General features: G+C 34.2%; 1 protein-coding gene across 16 annotated transcripts in view; it reads right to left on the bottom strand.

The window, feature by feature from the left end:
• The window catches only part of GPHN (gephyrin), a 700,118-nt gene that overhangs the window by 198,814 nt on the left and 481,680 nt on the right, over window positions 1-19,624 (bottom strand). The gene's annotated exons all lie outside the window — the stretch shown is intronic.

Raw genomic sequence — 19,624 nt, 5'->3', positions numbered from 1 at the left:
AGAAGATCTCTGATAGCATATAGAAATTGCTGAGGAATAACCATATTGAGAAAATGGAATTTTCGTTTTGAATAAAAGCATATTGCTATATAAGAGTTGCATCAACTTTTGGCTCTACTGGATATAAACAGGTTTTACTAATTTTTCAGCATTAACTAAATGTTATGGCCAAAAGATAATCACCAGTTCTAACTCTTCTTAGTGGAACACAATTGTCAAATTTAGAAACAATGGATACTAATTAGAACATCAGCACCTATAAGAGAGGGGCTGGCTCCCTATGGAGTGAATTCAGAGTGAGTTCATAATATCTGCTCATCCTCTTGTGCTGTTTTCTTTGATTTCTGAGGTCTTTATATCAAAAGCTGTTTTCCATCTTAAATGCAGATTCACAATATCTAGATTATAAAGGTAGAGTTGGTAGATTCCTATAAAAATATAAGAGTCTGATGCCTCATGAGGCTTTCTGAAAATTTTCAGAAACTGTGAAGATGTTCTGAACTTACACAGTAATAAGTGAACACCATTTTCTATGTTGTCTTTTATTTCTAGAAGGCTTAAAATTACATTAAGCCCAGCAACATTAGGTATCTTTTTCAAGGTTATACTGGAAGTTGATGACAAATCTAGGAACAAAATCAACAGTCCCTAATTTCTAGTTTAAAGTAGCATTCCCTTAGCAGGCCTGAAAATATATGGGATGGAAAAAAATTGATGCTTATAACAGAATGTGTATGTATATGTAACTACGTCTGTCTCTCTCCATCTGTGGAAGAAATTTTACGTTACTATATATATGGAAGACATTTTTCCTGTACCATTTCAGTTCCAAATGCAAGTATAGAAACTTAAAGAATGAATTATAAGAAGAAAAAAAGACAGTTACCACTAAACTCTGAACGTAAAAAATAGATTATAGGACTGATTTATATAGAGACTTTGGGAGCAAATAGCTCATCAATGCTTGATTTCAAATTTCTATAAACAAGCCTGTCTTGGAAACCATCATAAAAGGAAAACCTTAGAAAGCCAAGGTATTTTTCAAAGCCAGAAATAGCTACAATGCAAGTTTCATGTGATTTTTTTGCAGCTTCTGAAACAGGTAACAATGATACCTAATACTGAAAAGCTTCAGAAAGAATTTGAAAAGGATGTCTATATAAACTAGAATTTGAGAAACAGAGAAAAGTGAAATCAGTAGATTTAAAATGTAATGTCCTTATTTATTTTAGTCCTCCATTAATCATCAGTTATAGTGGGGTAGTATCCATAAAAGAAATTCACGGGCTGGGCGCGGTGGCTCACGCTTGTAATCCCAGCACTTTGGGAGGCTGAGGCAGGCGGATCACGAGGTCAGGAGATCGAGACCACGGTGAAACCCCGTCTCTACTAAAAATACAAAAAAATTAGCCGGGCGTGGTGGCGGGCGCCTGTAGTCCCAGCTACTCGGAGAGGCTGAGGCAGGAGAATGGAGTGAACCTGGGAGGCGGAGCTTGCAGTGAGCCGAGATTGTGCCACTGCACTCCAGCCTGGGCAACAGAGCAAGACTCCGTCTCAAAAAAAAAAAAAAAAAAAAAAAAGAAATTCACAGCTAATCCAAATGCTTGATGATGATTATTATTTTTTTGAGACAGAGTCTGGCTCTGTCGTCCAGGCTGGAGTGCAGTGGCATGATCTTGGCTCACTGCAACCTCTGCCTCCCGGGTTCAAGCAATTCTCTGGCCTCAGCCTCCTGAGCAGCTGAGATTACAGGTGCACACCACTGTGCCTGGCTAATTTTTATATTTTTGGTAGAGACAGGGTTTCACCATGTTGGCCAGGCTGGTCTTGAACTCCTGACCTTATGTGATCCGCCTGCCTCAGCCTCCCAAAAGTGCCAGGATTACAGGCGTGAGCCACCATGCCCGGCCAAATGCTTGATTATTATATTTTAGATAAGAATTTAAAAGAAATCACAAAAGATTAGCATTCAGATAAGATGAATGACTTTACTCTTCTTAATAATAAGAGCTTCACATCATTAGCTATTTTTATTCATACTTTTCTAAAGGCAAAACACTATCAGTAGCTAAGAGAGGTTAAACTGTAAATGTTTATATTGTACTATCACAGTATCATAAACAAAGTCTGAGAATTGAATGTAAATAATTGTGAGGATTATGGAGTAAATTGAGATTATTAGTTTACTTACATATATTGATAATCAAAATTTAGTAGCAAAACAAAAAATGTCATCATTAATCATGAAGAAATCTTTTGACAAGTATTTTACCAAGATTTTAAAAGATATTATCCATGGGATCCAAAACACTTCAATCTTCTATTCAGTCTCTCAACTAGAATATATTTAACAAAGTATTCCTTAGAAATATTCTGAAAATGTTGCACTGTATTACCTCTTTTGCAACATTCTGGGAATCTTTCCTCAGGGATTAATTACTGGGGAAACTATCCTCAGTGATTAATTACCAGCATTTGGCCTGCAGTAAAATGACTTTGACATTTGTATTTACTTTTTTTCCAAGAATTTGGATTCTAGTAATATTATGCAACAAAAGAAATTGCCTGGATCCTAAACTAATATGTGGTGTTGATTCCCTTTGATTTAGCTCAGTTTTCCAAAACTGAGCTCACTGTAAAACGATTTCTACCATTAACAAGGTAGAAAACTATCTAGCCCCACCCTCACTTCTCTTGCCAAAAATAAGTAATTGTAAATGTAGTATTTTAATTAAACCAAACATGTATTTCAGTTTAAAAATCAACTTGATATTAATTTTTAAAATAAAATACAAAACTTCAAAGAAATTTCAGGCTTATAATAACTGCATTAAGGTAGACTCACATATCACTGGGTATACGCATTCATATTTTTCTTTAGTTACAAAATGTTTGGTGAAAATGTTTTAGAAAATGTTGTATATTTTGTGTGTTTCTTTTACTGATAAGGGAACCAAGGTCTGGAGAAGTTCAGTGGCTTTCTGAATGCATCAATAAATAATATGAAAGTACAGCTGATATTACATTCTGACTCTCAGGTTGTTTCATTAAATTTAGTCTCTTACCTATGGAATAATGAATGTAGACCTTCTCCCCTTCTCTCCATAATACATTTTGTATCAGTTTAGAATAAAATTACATAGATTAAACCAACATTTCTTTCTGTTTGTGCTAAGGAGTTGGCCATTTTATTTTTAGATCTAGTTTACCTTCAGAACTATTTTGAGACTAATATTTTTAACCTTATTATACCATATCATGGCTTTTTTAAAAAAAATTATGATTATCAATGAAAAGAAATAAAACTTTTTTCTTAGAAATTATTTTCCAACCAGTATCACTCAGTATATATTGGGGCAGCTATAGATCATTTCTGGTAGCTATGATTTGGAGAAAGATTTTTTTAAAAAGTTTTGCTTAAGAGCTCAACATTTAAACAAATTCCTATAAATAACAAAGTAATTTTGGAATTAATATTTCACTTCACTATAATATTATATTATTCAGCCCTTTCAATAAAGCTGGTGCCTTATCATAGAACATTTTGTTTAATTTGTGATTTATTAAGATAAGTATAAAGGAAGGAAGAAAGAAATGAAAGAGAGGTGATTAATATACAAATGTGTCAAGGAAAAATAATTACTAATGTGTTTCTGGAGGAAAGGAAATACAATTATAAAACTAAACTAATAAAAGGATAAAAAAGGTCAAGGAAAGTTGCAAAGAGTAAGAAGTGAGAAGTCAAAAATTAGAATCATGGTGGCAAGTTACAGATCCTCTAAACCCCTCTGCCATATTTTTATCCTTAGGAAATCATTTTTTTTTTTTTTTTTTTTTTTTGAGACGGAGTTTCACTCTTGTTGCCGGGGCTGGAATGTAATGGCGCGATCTCGGCTCACCGCAACCTCTGCCTCCCGGGTTCAAGTGTTTCTCCTGCCTCAGCCTCCCGAGTAGCTGGGCTTACAGGCATGCACCACACACCCAGCTAATTTTGTGTTTTTAAGAGACAAGGTTTCTCCATGTTGGTCAGGCTGGTCTCGAACTCCCGACCTCAGGTGATACTCCTGCCTCGGCCTCCTACAGTGCTGAGATTACAGGTGTAAGCCACTGTACCCAGCCAGGAAATCATCCTTTTTAAAGGTTCTGATGTCTAATGATATATTAACATTTGCATTTATTTATTTATATTTTATTATACATTTATAATTTTGATCTTAAAGTTCTATATAGTTTTGATTCCAAGACAGTATAATCTATACAAAATTAGACCTTTATATAAATCTAATCTATGTTAAATTAGACCTTTATATAAATTATTTCCTGTTCACTAACTAGAGAATAATTAAACCGAAATTATGTTTTCCAAATTTCTTATCTGTCTAAAAAGAAATTATAAAACCCATCTTTAATAAAAGAGTTATTATGTGGGTTAAAATAACCTTTAGGCAGCACATTATATGTTCTTAATTTTTTTTTTATTATTTGTACGAGACCAAAAAAAAGTTTATCTTTGAACTTCCATTGAAATATGATACAATTTTCTATCCAGCAGGATTAAGAAGAGACTGGCTTAGCCTGGATGTAAAAATGCTGTGGTTTACAGGCATACCTCGTTTTACTGTGCTTCATGGATAATTGCGTTTTTTACAAGTTCAAGGTTTGTCTATGGCTACCCTATGTTAAGCGAGTCTATCGTCACCAATTTTCCAACAGCAAGTGCTCACTTCCTGTCTCTGTGTCACATTTTGATAATTCTTACAATATTTCAAACATTTTACTATGACTATATCTGTTACGGTTGTCTATGATCAGCGATCTTTGATGCTACTTTTGCAATTGTTTTGAGGTACCACAAATGGTGCCCATGTAAGATAGTGAACTGAACTGATAAATGCTGTGTGTGTCCTGACTGCTACACAGACTGACCATTCCTTGTCTTTCTACCTCTCTGTGGGCTGGCCTCTCTATTCCCTGAGACATAATAATATTGAAATTAAGCCAATTAGTAAACCTACAGTGGCCTCTAAGTGTTCAAGTAGAAGGAATAGTTGCATGTCTACCACTTTAAATCAAAAGCTAGAAATGATTAAGCTTAGTGAGGAAGGCATGCTGAATGCTGACACAGCCAGAAAGCTAGGCTACTTGTGTCAAACAGCTGAGTTGTAAATGCAAAGGAAAAGTTCTGGAAGGGAATTTAAAGTGGTATGCAAGTGAACATATGAATGAGAAGAAAGTGAAACAGCCTTATTGCTAATATGGTGAAAGTCTGAGTGATCTGGATAGAAGACCAAACCAGTCACAACAGTCCTTCAAGCCAAAGCCAAATCCAGACCAAGGCTGCAACTTTCTTCAATTCTATGAAGGCTGAGTGAGGTGAGGAAACTGCAGAAGAAAAGTTGAAAGCTAGCTGAGGTTGGCTCATGAGGTCTAAGGAAAGAAGATGTCTCTATAACATAAGAGCAATGTGAAGCAGCAAGTGCTGCTGTAGAAGCTGCAGCGAGTTACCCAGAAAATCTAGCTAAAATCCTTGATGAAGGCAGCTATACTAAACGACAGATTTTCAGTGTAGATAAAACAGCCTTATATAACGGAAGCAGATGTCATCTAGGACTTTCATTGCTAGAGAGGTGAAGTTAATGCCTGGCTTTAAAGCTTCAAAGGACTGGCTGACTATCTTGGTAGGGAATAATGCAGCTGCTGACTTTAAGCGGAAGTCGATGATTATTGACCATTCTGGAAGTCCTATGGCCTTTAAGAATTATGCAAAATCTACCCTGCCTGTGTTCTACAAATGGAACAAGAAAGCCTAGATGACAGCACATCTTTTTGCGGCATGGTTTACTAAATATGTTAAATCCACTGCTTAGACAAAAAGATTCCTTTCAAAATATAAGTATTCATTGACATTGCACCTAGTCATCCAAGAGCTCTGATTGGGATATACAAGGACATAATGTTTTCATGCCTGCTAATACAACATCCACTCTGCATCCTATAGATCAAGAAGTAATTTCAACATTCAAATGTTATTATTTAAAAAATAGATTTTGTAAGGCTATACAGTTGCCATATAGTAATTCCTATAATTGATCTGAGCAAAGTAAATTGAAAACCATCCAGAAATAATTCATTATTCTAGATGCCATTCAGAACATTTTTGGTTCATGGGAGCCCAGAATATCAACATTAACAGGAGTTAGAAGAAGTTGATTCCAACCATATGGATGTTTAGGAGTTGAAGAGTTTGGTGGAGGAGAAAGAACTGCAGATGTGGTAGAAATAGCAAAAGAACAGGAATTAGAAGGGGGGCTTGAAGTTGTGACTGAATTACTGTGATACTCATGATAAAACTTTCACAGATGACAAGTTGCTTCTTATGAATGGACAAAGAAAGGAGTTCCTTGAGATGAAATCTACTCCTGGTAAAGATGCTGTGAACTTTGTTGGAATTACAACAAATGATTTTGCATAAATAAACCTGAGTAAGCAGCAGCAGGGTTTGAGAGGGCTGACTCCAATTTTGAAGGAAGTTCCACTGTAGAAAAAATGCATTCAAACAACATTGCATTCTACAGCAAAATCTTTTGTGAAAGGAAGGGTCAATCAACGTGGCAAACTTGTCTGATTTTAAGAAATTGCCACAGCCACACCAGCCTTCAGCAGCCACTACCCTGATCAGTCAGCAGCCATTAGCATTGAGGCAAGACCCTCTACCAGCAAAAAGATTATGACCTGCTGACGGCTCAGATGATTGTGATAACGGTTTAAGACTAACGTATTTTTTAATTAAGGTATGCACAGTTTTTTTTTTTTTTAGACATAATCCTTTTCACACTTAATAGACTACAGGAGAGTATAAACATAATTTTTACACGTACTGGGATACCGAAAAATTTGTGTGACTCACTTTATTGCAATTTTTGCTTTATTGCAGTGGTTTGCAACTGAACCTACAATATCTCCAAGGTATGCCTGTAAATATATGTATAAATAACTCTAGTTAGCTTTATTAAGTTTGGCTACAAATCTGAAAAACAGGCCAAAGGACATCCATGTAATTACCAGATCCTATCTAAAAAAAATACACAAACAAAAACCAAACAGATACATATATTTTCCTGGTTTTAAAAATAATGTATATTGTGAAATAACTTGCAATTCTATTCCTACACAGTTTTGTTTACTAATTTTTAAACTATATATTGTAGTTTTAACATTTTCTCATGTCATTAAATATTCTTAATGAGATGATTTTTAAGGTTATAGAATAATTTATATATGTGTGTACTATTAATACAAGTTATTTTCCATACACATTAAAATTATTTCTGATTTTTCACAAATATAAATAATGCTGTGATAAAAATTCCTGTACATAGTTTGAGATGGCCTCTTTAATAATTTACTTTGGATACATTTCTAGAGACAAAATGATTGATTAAAACATAATTTTTTTTTTCTGAGATGGGGTCTCGCTCTGTCACCCAGGCTGGAGTGCAATGTTGCCATCTCGGCTCACTGCAACCTCCGCCTCCCGGGTTCAAGTGATTGTCCTGCCTCAGCCTTCCAAGTAGCTGGGATTACAGGCACCTGCCACAACAGCCAGCTAATTTTTGTATTTTTAGTAGAGACAGGGTTTCACCAGGTTGGCTGGGCTGGTCTCAGACTCCTGACCTCAGGTGAGCCACCTGCCTCGGCCTCCCAAAGTGCTGGGATTACAGGAATGAGCCACCGCACCTGGCCAACACATAACATTTTAAGGTCCTGCCTCTCTCTTTATATATATGTATGCTATACAGCACATACATTTCTGTATATACTTTTTTTTTTTTTTTTTTTTTTTTGAGACAGAGTCTCACTCTGTCGCCCAGGCTGGAGGGCAGTGGCGAGATCTTGGCTCATTGCAAGCTCCGCCTCCCGGGTTCACACCATTCTCCTGCCTCAGCCTCCCGAGTAGCTGGGACTACAGGCGCCCACCACCATGCCCAGCTAATTTTTTGTATTTTTAGTAGAGACGGGGTTTCACTGTGTTAGTCAAGATGGTCTCGATCTCCTGGCCTTGTGATCCATCCGCCTCAGCCTCCCAAAGTGCTGGGATTACAGGCATAAGCCACCGCACCCAGCCTGCATATACTTTTAAGTAAACGACACACGTATACAACACATGTGTATGAAAGGTTATACAAATTTATTGCTTGAAAGGTTATATACCTATTAGTGTGAAAAGAAATACTCATGTCATTGCTCATTATAGTATTGATGATTACAGTTTTTAAATAGTTATCAATTTGATTGCAAAATTTGTGTTTGAAATTTTTAGTAGATTTCTAGTGAGAGTGTACTCCCCCCCCGCACATATTTCTGTGCTGCATGTATTTATTTTATTAAATGACTATGCTTACCTCCTTTTACTCATCCTTTTTTTTTTCCTACTGGATTAGAAGAGCTCTTTGAGGTTGTCAACCCTGTATATGGTAGATTTCTTGTAAATATTTTATTTTCACATATTACCACTACAAGCTCCTTAAGAACAGGGTTAAAATGTCTATTCATTGCTGTATCCCCAATAGCTAATACAGTATTTGACATATAATATGCATTTAAAAATATTCACTGAAATATTCAATGAATTTCTGAATTACTCTGTGTTTTCTCTTTAACAAAAGTAGAATGAGTAGGGAGATAATCCTGAAATTTTGGGCCAGAAAATACCTAATTTTAGAATATGTATCATTTTAAGATATGAAGATCCAGAGGATAGTTTATTATGGGATGTACTCTATATTAAAGTCAAAATGGGATATTAAATAGATCTAAATCATGCCTATAACTAATAAATTCTGTTGCTGAAATAATGATGGGACCACTTATATTTGTTGGGCTGTTTTATATAAAATATGTCCCAAACAATTAAAAACAGCTGAGATGAATCAAAGCTATTTAATTATACTGAAAGCTAGTATTCTTAATTTCACAATTTCTTGTATTTCAACAGCTCACTTTCCTAGCTTCTTATAACTTGAACAAAACTAGAGTGGATATCAAGAGAAATCAATATTTCATTTAACAGAGACAAGCTTTACCTAAATGTAAAAGATCTTAAGTGAAGTTAGAACATTTTCTGTTAATAATCTCTGTCTCTAGTACTTTATGTACTAGAATAGAATGCAAAAGATAAAATAAACAAACGTAAATTATTCTGTATTAATTGGAGATTAATAAAATATCAGAGAGAGAAGGGCTTAAAATATTTTTTAGTTGATACTGGAACTATTTCAAAAGAACAGAATTATAAGCCTACAAGGGACTTTAGAGGTTATTTAATATCTTGATGTTACAAATAACAGAAACTGAGGTCAACTAGTCCTCATAGTTTTATTTATTTATTATTTTTTGAGACAGAGCCTTGCTTTGTCACCCAGTCTGGGAGTGCAGTGGCAGCATCACAGCTCACTGCAGCCTTAACCGGCTGGGTTCAAGTGATTCTCCTGAGTAGCTGGCACTATAGGCACTTACCACCATGCCCAGCTAATTAAATTTTTTTTTTTTTTTTGTAGAGACAGGGTCTCACTATGTTGCCCAGGCTGGTCCTGAACTCCTGGGCTTAAGTGATCCTCCCTCCTTGGCCTCCCAAAGTGCTGGGATTATAGGCATGAGCCACTGTGCCCAGCCCTCATAAAGTTATAATATGGCAGACTAGGGCTGGTACTCAATACGTTGTGCCTCGCAGTGTAATACTTTTACACACTCAAGCTTGTTAGCTTTTCAAACAACTTTGGGTTTATAGTTTTTAAATGTCTGCCAGTAAATCAGTCAAATGCAAATGCTAAAAACTGCTTCTTCCAATATATCATTAAACTCATGAAGACACAAAAATGATCTGTTCCTGCTATCAATGTAAAATATAGAAATCTTAGACCTAAAAGCTCTGCATATACTTTCAATAAAAGTAGAAATAGCAGAAGTTACTGAGTTTGATTAAGAGATGACTCCAAAACCTTTAACTTCTGAAAGATTATCTACAGCATTGTTTTTAAAACTAGAAAATAAGACACAACAGAAATATCCAAAATACGGGTTGGTGAAAAAATTATGTCACATCTATCAATTAGAATATCAAACAATCCAAGTAATATTGTAGAAGATAATTTACAACATGTAAAGATGTTCATGACATAGGGAGATGCTCATATTACTAAGTAAGCAAGACAGGTTAGAAGCTATAGACAATTTAATAATAATGGCTACTGTTTAATGAGTACTTATATTTCAGTCATTGTGCTAAGTGATTTATATACATTTTTAACTTAAATTCTTTTTTTTTTTGAGACGGAGTCTCGCTCTGTCGCCCAGGCTGGAGTGCAGTGGCGCAATCTCGGCTCACTGCAAGCTCCGCCTCCCGGGTTCACGCCATTCTCCTGCTTCAGCCTCTCCGAGTAGCTGGGACTACGGGCGCCAACTTAAATTCTTAAGACAACCCTATGAAGCAAATAGTATCATGATTTTTCATTTTACAGATGAGATAATTAAGGTTATAGTGGTGAAGTAACTTTCTGAAAGCCACACATCTAGTAAGTGATTCATCATCAGGCCTGTCAGACTCCAGAAACTGAGCTCTTAATCACTGCCTTTTTGTTATGATAAGAATTTAAATGCATAGAAAAACATAAGAGAATGATATATAGCAAAATTTTAACAGTGGTTATTTATGAAGGGTATTTTATAAGAACTTTTTTATGTGAGTTGTAAAAATTTTTTCCAAATGAGTATGTACATTTTTTTAAACAAAAAAGAAACTATACCACTTACAGTCTGTCTTAGCTATAAAATGTTAATTCTACAGCTAGCAATTTTTGGTTTGCTATATCTTCTCAGATATCAAATTTCATTTGCAAGTTTAGACTTCAGAGTGGCAATTATATATTTCATAGTTGTTAACATTTAGCTTCAGTAATAAACATGGTTCTGTGACCATTAAATAATTAGAAATAGATGGGGAAGTTTCATTTTCAATTATCATTATAATGATAATTATAATGAAAAACAAAGGGGACACTTGCATGAATGAAAAAAGAAAAATCGATGTAAAATCCTATATACCCAGCAGAACATCAGAGGAAAACTATTGAAAATAAGTTGTAGACCAAAAATAGTTAAAATGCTTTATTATGTAATTTTAGTTTCATCAAAATATTAAATTCTTTCCCATACTAGGTAGTGCCTTTCTCATTAGAAAAGGGTGTAAGGGAATCGTCTTTTATTTGAAGTCTCAAAATTCTGCTTCGCTAACAAATGAGAATAAATCCCCAAACAAACATGTTATAAAGGACAAGAAATTAGATAACAGTGAATTAGGGCAGAAACCAGTTACTCAAATGTCCATAGGAGTCAGGCATTTAATGTAAGTGAGTAAAACAGTTTGGAGGGTCTAAAGAATATTAGCTGAGTATTGATATAGTGTATTATATCAGTGGTGGGCCAGCAATGTTGATCTGACTTTTTAGAAAATACTGAAAATTTGCATTTTTATTTGAATTTCCCACATTTTAAATGTTCTAAACTGATTTCAAAAATGAGCTATCCCCAGTTATATACTCAATAGAATTATCTGCCAACAACCAGGTTATTTCTTTTTTTCTTTTTTTGTTTTTTGAGACAGAGTCTTGCTCTGTCGCCAGTCTAGACGGCAGTGGTGTGATCTCAGCTCACTGCAACCTCCACCTCTTGGGTTCAAGCAATTCTCCTGCCTCAGCATCCCGAGTAGCTGGGATTACAGGCACCCGCCACCACGCCCAGCTAACTTTCTGTATTTTTAGTAGAGACAGGGTTTCACCATGTTGACCGAGCTGGTCTTAAATCCTGACATTAGGTGATCCGCCCACCTTGGCCTTCCAAAGTCCTGGAATTACAGGTGTAAGCCACTGCGTCTGGCCTATTTCTTAAAAGAGGGCTTTGTATGTTATCTATTAGTAGACAGAATATCCTGGGGAAAATTAGTTGTTATCCAAGTGCAGAAGTAATACCACATGGAAAATGAATGGAGTTAGCTGGGAATTATAACTTCTGGTCTTATACCTTCAAAAATTTAATGAAGTCTCTCATTGGAATCAGAGAGGTGTAGGTGTTCCCTGTCCTAGGATCAACCTGGATCACAGAGGATGGGTAAACTATTTATAATGCTTAACCATGATACCGGTAGTCATTTACATAAAGGATCAGATCTCTTGGACTGAGTATACCACTATAATACTGCTTCTATGGAAAATATGTGTATATATATGTATAAAGGATTTAATAGCCATCATTTTGATCCAGAATATTTTCAAGAAACATAAGCCAGTTTGCTCATTTGATTTTATCAATGGTTCTTTAAGTTGATCCACAAACCCATGAGGGTCCTGGAGACCCTTTCAGGGCTTGACAAAGTCAAAATTATTTTAGTAATAGTACTAAGACATTATTTGCCTTTTTTGCTACGTTGACATTTGCACTGATGGTACAAAATCAATGGTGGATTGACATCCTAGTATAAATTAAGGCAGTAGATCCAAGTAGTATGAACAATCACTGTTCTATTCACTGACATCTTCTGTTTTTCTTTTTAAAAAAGGTAGTTTGAAATATTGTCCTCAATGACATAGTAAATTTAATTATTTACTATATCCTCAATGTAATATTTACATTTACATGATTAATTACAATATTATCTGACAATATTATACACGTTAAATTTACTATTTAATATTAGTTAAATTAAATTTAATTAATTAAAATTAATTAAAACTTGGCCCTTGAATGTGACAAAATGGGAAAATTAAATTAATTAAAACTTGAGCCTTGAATGTGACAAAATGGGAAGTATGAACAAAATACTTCTGCATACCAAAGGATGGTGGTTGTCTCAAGGAAAATCACTTATTTATGCAATTGTTTGAGTTGTAAGCTGAATAGCTAGTTTTTAATATAGAATACCATTTTTATTTGAAAGAATGAAATAACTAATAAATTATTATTATTCAGACTTAGATGTTTGGTATACATTTTCTCAAAAATAAAGCCTGTCAATTTAAGAAAAAACTATTTGTTGCTTTTTTGCCAGTAATACTATTTCTAGCTTTTCTTTTTATCTTTTTTTTTTTTTTTGAGACAGACTCTTGCTCTGTTGCCCAGGCTGGAATGCAATGGTGCAATCTCGGCTCCCTGCAGCCTCCACCTCTTCAGTTCAAGTGATTCTCCTGCCTCAGCCTCCCAAGTAGCTGGGACTACAGGCATGTACCACCACACCTGGCTAATTTTTGTGTTTTTAGTATAGACGGGATTTTACCATGGAGTTGAGGTCTCGAACTCTGACTTCAAGTGACCTGCCTGCCTCAGCCTCCCAAAGTGCTACGATTACAGATGTGAGCCACCACGCCCGGCCCAATTTCTAGCTTCAAAGCATAAATTAGAACTTAGAAAATGTCTATGTGCCACTACGAGCTTAAGAGCTTCCAAAACATCCCAGACTTTTTAGATGAGCTTGGTGATTATATTAATGAAGGTGACTTTTTGACATAATATAACAAAATATGTCAACTTTTGGAAGAATTTATATTTTCCAAATGACCAATATATATGTTCCAAAATCATGCCTGGGTAAAAGATCCATTTGAAGTGCAAGACAGACCAATGGATTTTAAGGTATGAGTATGGAATGGTCCTAGCCAGGGTTTTAGATTCAACATTTCAACTAACCTTTACTAAACTAACAATTGTAAATTTTTGGTATGGTATCAAAGAACATCCACAATTATAAAAAAATGTGAACAATATAGTCCTTCCTTTTTAAACTATATATCTGTATGAGGCTCAATTTGTTTATTCTTCAACCAAAACAACATATTACAACACACTTAATACGGAAGCAAATGTGAGAATCCAGCTATTTTCTATTAAGCGAGATATTAACATACATTTGAAAAAATGTAAAACAATGCCATTATTTTCAGATTTTCTTTGGTTTTGGAAAATATACTTATTTTTTCATAAAAATATGTTGTTTATGTTAACATGTAAAGGCTTTACTATTTTTATTCCTAGCTAGACGGAGTTTCGCTCTCGTTGCCCAGGCTGGAGTGTAATGGCATGATCTTGGCTCACGGCAACCTCCACCTCCCGGGTTCAAGCAATTCTCCTGCCTCAGCCTCCTGAGTAGCTGGGATTACAGGCATGTGCCACCTAATTACAGGCATGTGCCACCTAATACAGGCGTGCCCAGCTAATTCTGTATTTTTAGTAGAGACAGGGTTTTTCCACATTGGTCAGGCTGGTCTTGAACTCCCTACCTTAGATGATCCACCCGCCTCGGCCTCCTAAAGTGCTGGGATTACAGCCACCACGCCTGGCGCTCAGTTTTAATTCCTAGTACAACAAATATTGTTAGATATAACCCACGTAAAAAGAAGTCATTTGGGGTCCTTAATAATTGTTAAAAGCATGAAGGAGTCCGGAGACCAGTATGTTTGAGAACTGCTGGATCTAACCAATAATGCAGAGAATATTATTGCTCAACACTCCCTAGATGAGGCAAACGTTCACAAAAGAAAACATATTTCTGTTCAGAGAATGTATTTTTGATCTCGCTAATTCACTGGTTTCCAACCTTTTTGTTGTGTGTTGACAGTATGTGTAGAATCTATTTCTATAATGTCATTAACAGCTGAACATATTGTCATACCAATGTTGATATAATTTCAGCAAAAGCAAAGAAACTTTATGTCTAGTATAGTCTTATTGATTTTGGTTAGGCTCTTAAAAATAGGAGAAAAATAATTTGCCGTCACCAGTTAGTGACTTGATTTAGGCTGGAAGTATGGCCATTTTATGAGCTTCTCCAGAGACTTGGGAACCCAGGTTTAGCCAATGACCTAGCCATATCACATAATCACCCTGGTGTTCACAAAGGAAAATAGTGACAATATGCAATACTTTGTAAAAACTAACATTACTAGGAAAACATCCCAGAGAAAATATTATGCTGATATAGAATCAGCAGTGTCATAAATAGGTAAAGGAACTCACACTGCCTTTCAGACTCACACATTAAAAACCCTGAGTTAAGAATATAACTTAACCAGAGCAATCTAAATTCTTTTGCTCAAAGGACAATAAGAGAAACCTACAAAGAAGTAATAATTACATATTTTGTTTGAATATAGTATTAGACATTAGTGGATTAAAGGTATATACCCCTCATGTAAAGATATTTCAATACATCTACATTTTAATTGTTGTATAAACTTTAGTTCAATTAGATATTGATAGTATTTATATTTTTTTCCTAAGAGCAAAAAAACCCACAACTTGCTGGTTATTCTAAGCACAAAATTCTTTGCTAACTTTTAAGGTACAGGAAAATATGTGACTACAGACTATATTTACTTACTCAGAATCAAACTTCACATGTTTAGGGAATAAAAGGATAATAAAATCAGTGTTTAAAAACATTCTTCATTTTAATAACATCTAAAATGAATGGTAAATTGAAAGTTTGAAACATTTTTATTTTTTGCTCTAATTATTATTTTCTGTCTTAAGCTTCTTGATTTCTTTTCTTTTCTTTCTTTTTTTTTTTTTTCCTGGAGACAGAGTTTTGTTCTGTTGCCCAGGCTGGACTGCAGTGGCTTGGTTTCATTTCACTGCAACCTCCACCTCCCAGGTTCAAGCAATTCTCGCACCTCAGCCTCCCAAGAAGCTGGGATTACAGGCACGCACCACCACACCCCGCTTATTTTTTGTATTTTTAGTAGAGATGGGGTTTTGCCATGATGGCCAGGCAGGTCTCGAACTCCTGTCCTCAAGCAATCGACTGGCCTTAGCCTCCCAAAGTGCTGGGATTACAGGCGTGAGCCACTGTGCCCGGCCTTGATTTTATTTCTAAATAGAGATGCTGCTGTCCTTCATAATTGAAAATCAGCACTCATCTAAGCTATGAATCATGCTCACTTTAAAAGAGAATTTATCAATTACAGAATTATTCTTCCAGCAAATCGTTTTTAGAAGACTATCATTATTTTAGAACTTGAGTCTAGATATTGTCTATACTTTTTTAAATAGAATTTATGTACTATTTGACTTAGGCACTATTTTACTCAGGACAATGAAAGTCAAATATCCCAACTTTGTTCTTGAAAGATACTTCACTGTCATAAAGCAAGAGGAGTGAAAATCATTCCTCATTTCAGTCAGATTTCATTAAAAGAAAATATATGATATAAAAGAGAAATGACTTTTCCCTATATACAATATCATTTCAGCAAACAAATTTGCTGGAGAAAATGTAATCTAAGAAGAATTGTTTAGAAAAGATAATACATGGTTATCTTCATTAGGTTGTAATGAAGGTACCAAAAAAAACAAAAAGAAATCAAGACCTGGTATATTTTTTATAGATTTTGTTCTCACTATAGCTGGAGAATCTTAAACGATCAATGCATAATTTAGGATGTTATATTGCAATATAGATATATTGTAATATTTATTATAATATTATACTATTATAGTTGTTGACCTAAATAAATGGATTAACACATGCAGATGGACAGGAAGTGTTTCAGCTTACATATGGCCCAATGATAAAAAGCTACAGAGGGAAAGGTTGGAACTGTTAGTTTTGAATAATAACTTGGTTATTTAACCCTTTGTGTTTTCACAAAGACTTGGTTAAGTGCTGCTGATAGCTATTTCCATAATATTACGTATTCTTGATAATCAATTCTAGCATTTATTATGCTTTATTTTAATTTTTAGTTGTCTGATCTATTTGCAGAAGTTGGAACAATGTCTACTTGCTCACTGTTGCTATTCTACTACCAGGCAAAGACTTATTTAATGAGTTAATAAACACTGTTGTAGAGATAAGGATGGTCAAATAATAGACACAAAACTCAGTAAAGTTAAGTAACTTGCTTAATTTAGTGTGGTTATGAGGTAGAGAAAAAAGCATTTCCATCCAGATCTTCTATTATCAAGTCAAGTGCTCTTTCTAGTACCGATCATTGAAAACTATATTGTATTTCTGATGTAGACAAAATATGTTTGCACATACATTTCTATGTATGAAAATCTGTGCATGCCAAACTCGAAATGTAGAAAGGATTTCTGTGGGATTTGGCTAACACTAATATGTACTAAGTTATAAATATCATAACCAAGATGCAGTAAAAATAAGAATTTCAAACTCAAATTGTATTTCCAGTTTTGTGCTGGATATCACTCCTTGGTTGTCTCACATATGCCTCAGATTAAACACATTCTCAATCAAGATGCATTACACTCTTTTCTTTTACCCTGAAGACTTGGTACTTCTCTTTTATTCCTTAGTATAGTTAATAACATTATCATCTACCCAGTATCTCAAATTTGAAACCCCGAAATTGCTTTTGGACTTCTCGGCCCCCAATTTTTATGCTAAAAAATTAAAATAAAGAATTCACCTAGAACAGAGCTCAGTGCTAAAATCTATGGTCTTGATATTTGGCTCAGTGGAAAAGGCAAAAACATTCATTATTTTAAATAAAAAAGAACAGATATTCGAAAGTGGCTGTTGACATCACTGAATTAGACTATTCACATACTAATGAAGTTTTAGTGTAAGAGTTCTTGATTGGTGACACCTGCCTTTAAAGTGGTCCTTATTGATCAATATAATTCCTAAAACCTCCACACAGCACAAAAGCTCACATTTGGTTTTCATTCATTTTTCATGCCCCTGGTGAAATGTTAGATCTTCTCTACTCACCCTATCTAAATGAAGTTCCCCTGCTATTATTTTCTACCGCCATAACATTTTCATTTCTTCTTAGCATGTATTGTATTTCAATTATAATTATTAAATTAATATGAAATTATAATTATTAAAATTATCTACCTGTTTGTTTTACACATTGAGCATCCCTATCTGAAAATCTGAAATCTGAGACTTTTTGAGCACAAAGGAAATGCTCACTGGAGTATTTTGGATTTCTGATTAGGGATGTTCAACTGGTTTAAGTATCTGCAAATATTCCAAAATCTGAAAAAATCTGAAATCTGAAACACTTCTGGTCCCAAGCATTTGGATTAGGGATACTCAACCTGTAATATATGACTAAATTGTAAACTCCATGAAGACAAGGAGTATATTTGTCACTGGTATTAAAGCACTTATAAGAGCACCTAGTTTAGATTCTCTTAAGCAGTTTTATGATTTATGAGACCTTTCTTACTAGAAAGATAAATTTCACTTCCTTCTGTCCTTTATTTTTTAAACGTTATTTCCAGATGCCTAATTGGAATATATTAACTCCTTTTAAAATATCAATATTCAAACTAGTTTCTTTTATTATATTAATATTCTAATTCAGTATTTAAAGTGTAAATTAAAAGTTACACCAAAGTGATAATTTTATCTTTGAGGTATACATTCTAGTGCCGATCAAAATTATTCAAAAGAAATATAATCTTATTCCTAGACAAAGATATAATGCTTTTATGAATTCACTGTCAATTTGAACATCTAAGTGTTAAACTAAGGAAAAAATATCAAGACAAGCCACTTGCTCTCTTAAAGTTCTGCAATAAGCAAATTAATTTAACGAATATTAACATTATTATTTTTCAGAATTTTACTTTGGTGAATTTGAAAGTACCAAGTGATTTTTCAAATTTTATTTAATATCCTCTTTGTAACTAAAATATAATTACAAAGTTATAAAAATACTCAAGAATTACTATGTATAATTAAATTTAGCATAAAATATTTTCAAAAAATATTTACGATTTCAGCATATTATTAAGGAAAAGAGACTATGCCTTGAATAGCTCTGAATTCCCAACTTTTAGGTCTTAATATTCAGTGAACAAAACTTCTTATAGTGAACTTAACTTTTAGTTTTAAATATTTTCCAGACTTTACAAGTGAGTTTAGCTGGTACAACTGGATTTTAATGCAGTCAAACTGTAAGTTACTTTGTTTTAATAATATAAGAGACATAGATGAGATTCTTCCATCTAATTCAGGTTTTAAGAATTCCTTGCTTTTATTCATTTGAAAATGTAGCTTACTGGCACCCAAATGGCATTGGCATACATTTAATGTCTACATTATTCTTATGGTTTATCTTTATTGAAGGTTTAGGACCTCAGTTTTTTAAATGATAAAATAAATATCAGTTTTTTTGACATATATCTAAAAATAATGATATACAACGGTAACACTGGAAACATTGCTGAGAAGATTGTAACATGTAATGTACAACAAACTGCACTATTCACATCAGAAACTGAGATCCCTTCCAGTCAAATTAAATTATAACATTCACAAAACTGATAGAAAAGATGGAATTGAGGAAGACAGCTATACAGGTCCTTAAATTTGATGACAGAGAAAAAACTATAATTTGAAAAATTAACTGTCAGAATCCTAAAACAAATTTAGTGTCTAATGTCATGTCTTATTAAATAATAAGGAATGTTACTGTTAATCTTTTGATACCAATATTGCATCCATCACATAGAGAACTTGAAAGCACAAATGACTAACTTAATCAGGAAAGGAGCATTCCAGGAGAAAGTAGTCACAGCAGTAATAATGTCTGCTAGTTAA

Source organism: Nomascus leucogenys, chromosome 1a (assembly GCF_006542625.1).
Source record: "Nomascus leucogenys isolate Asia chromosome 1a, Asia_NLE_v1, whole genome shotgun sequence".
NCBI lineage: Eukaryota > Metazoa > Chordata > Mammalia > Primates > Hylobatidae > Nomascus > Nomascus leucogenys.
The sequence above is the reverse complement of the archived record's forward strand: the minus strand, read 5'-3'. Positions and strand labels throughout refer to the sequence as shown.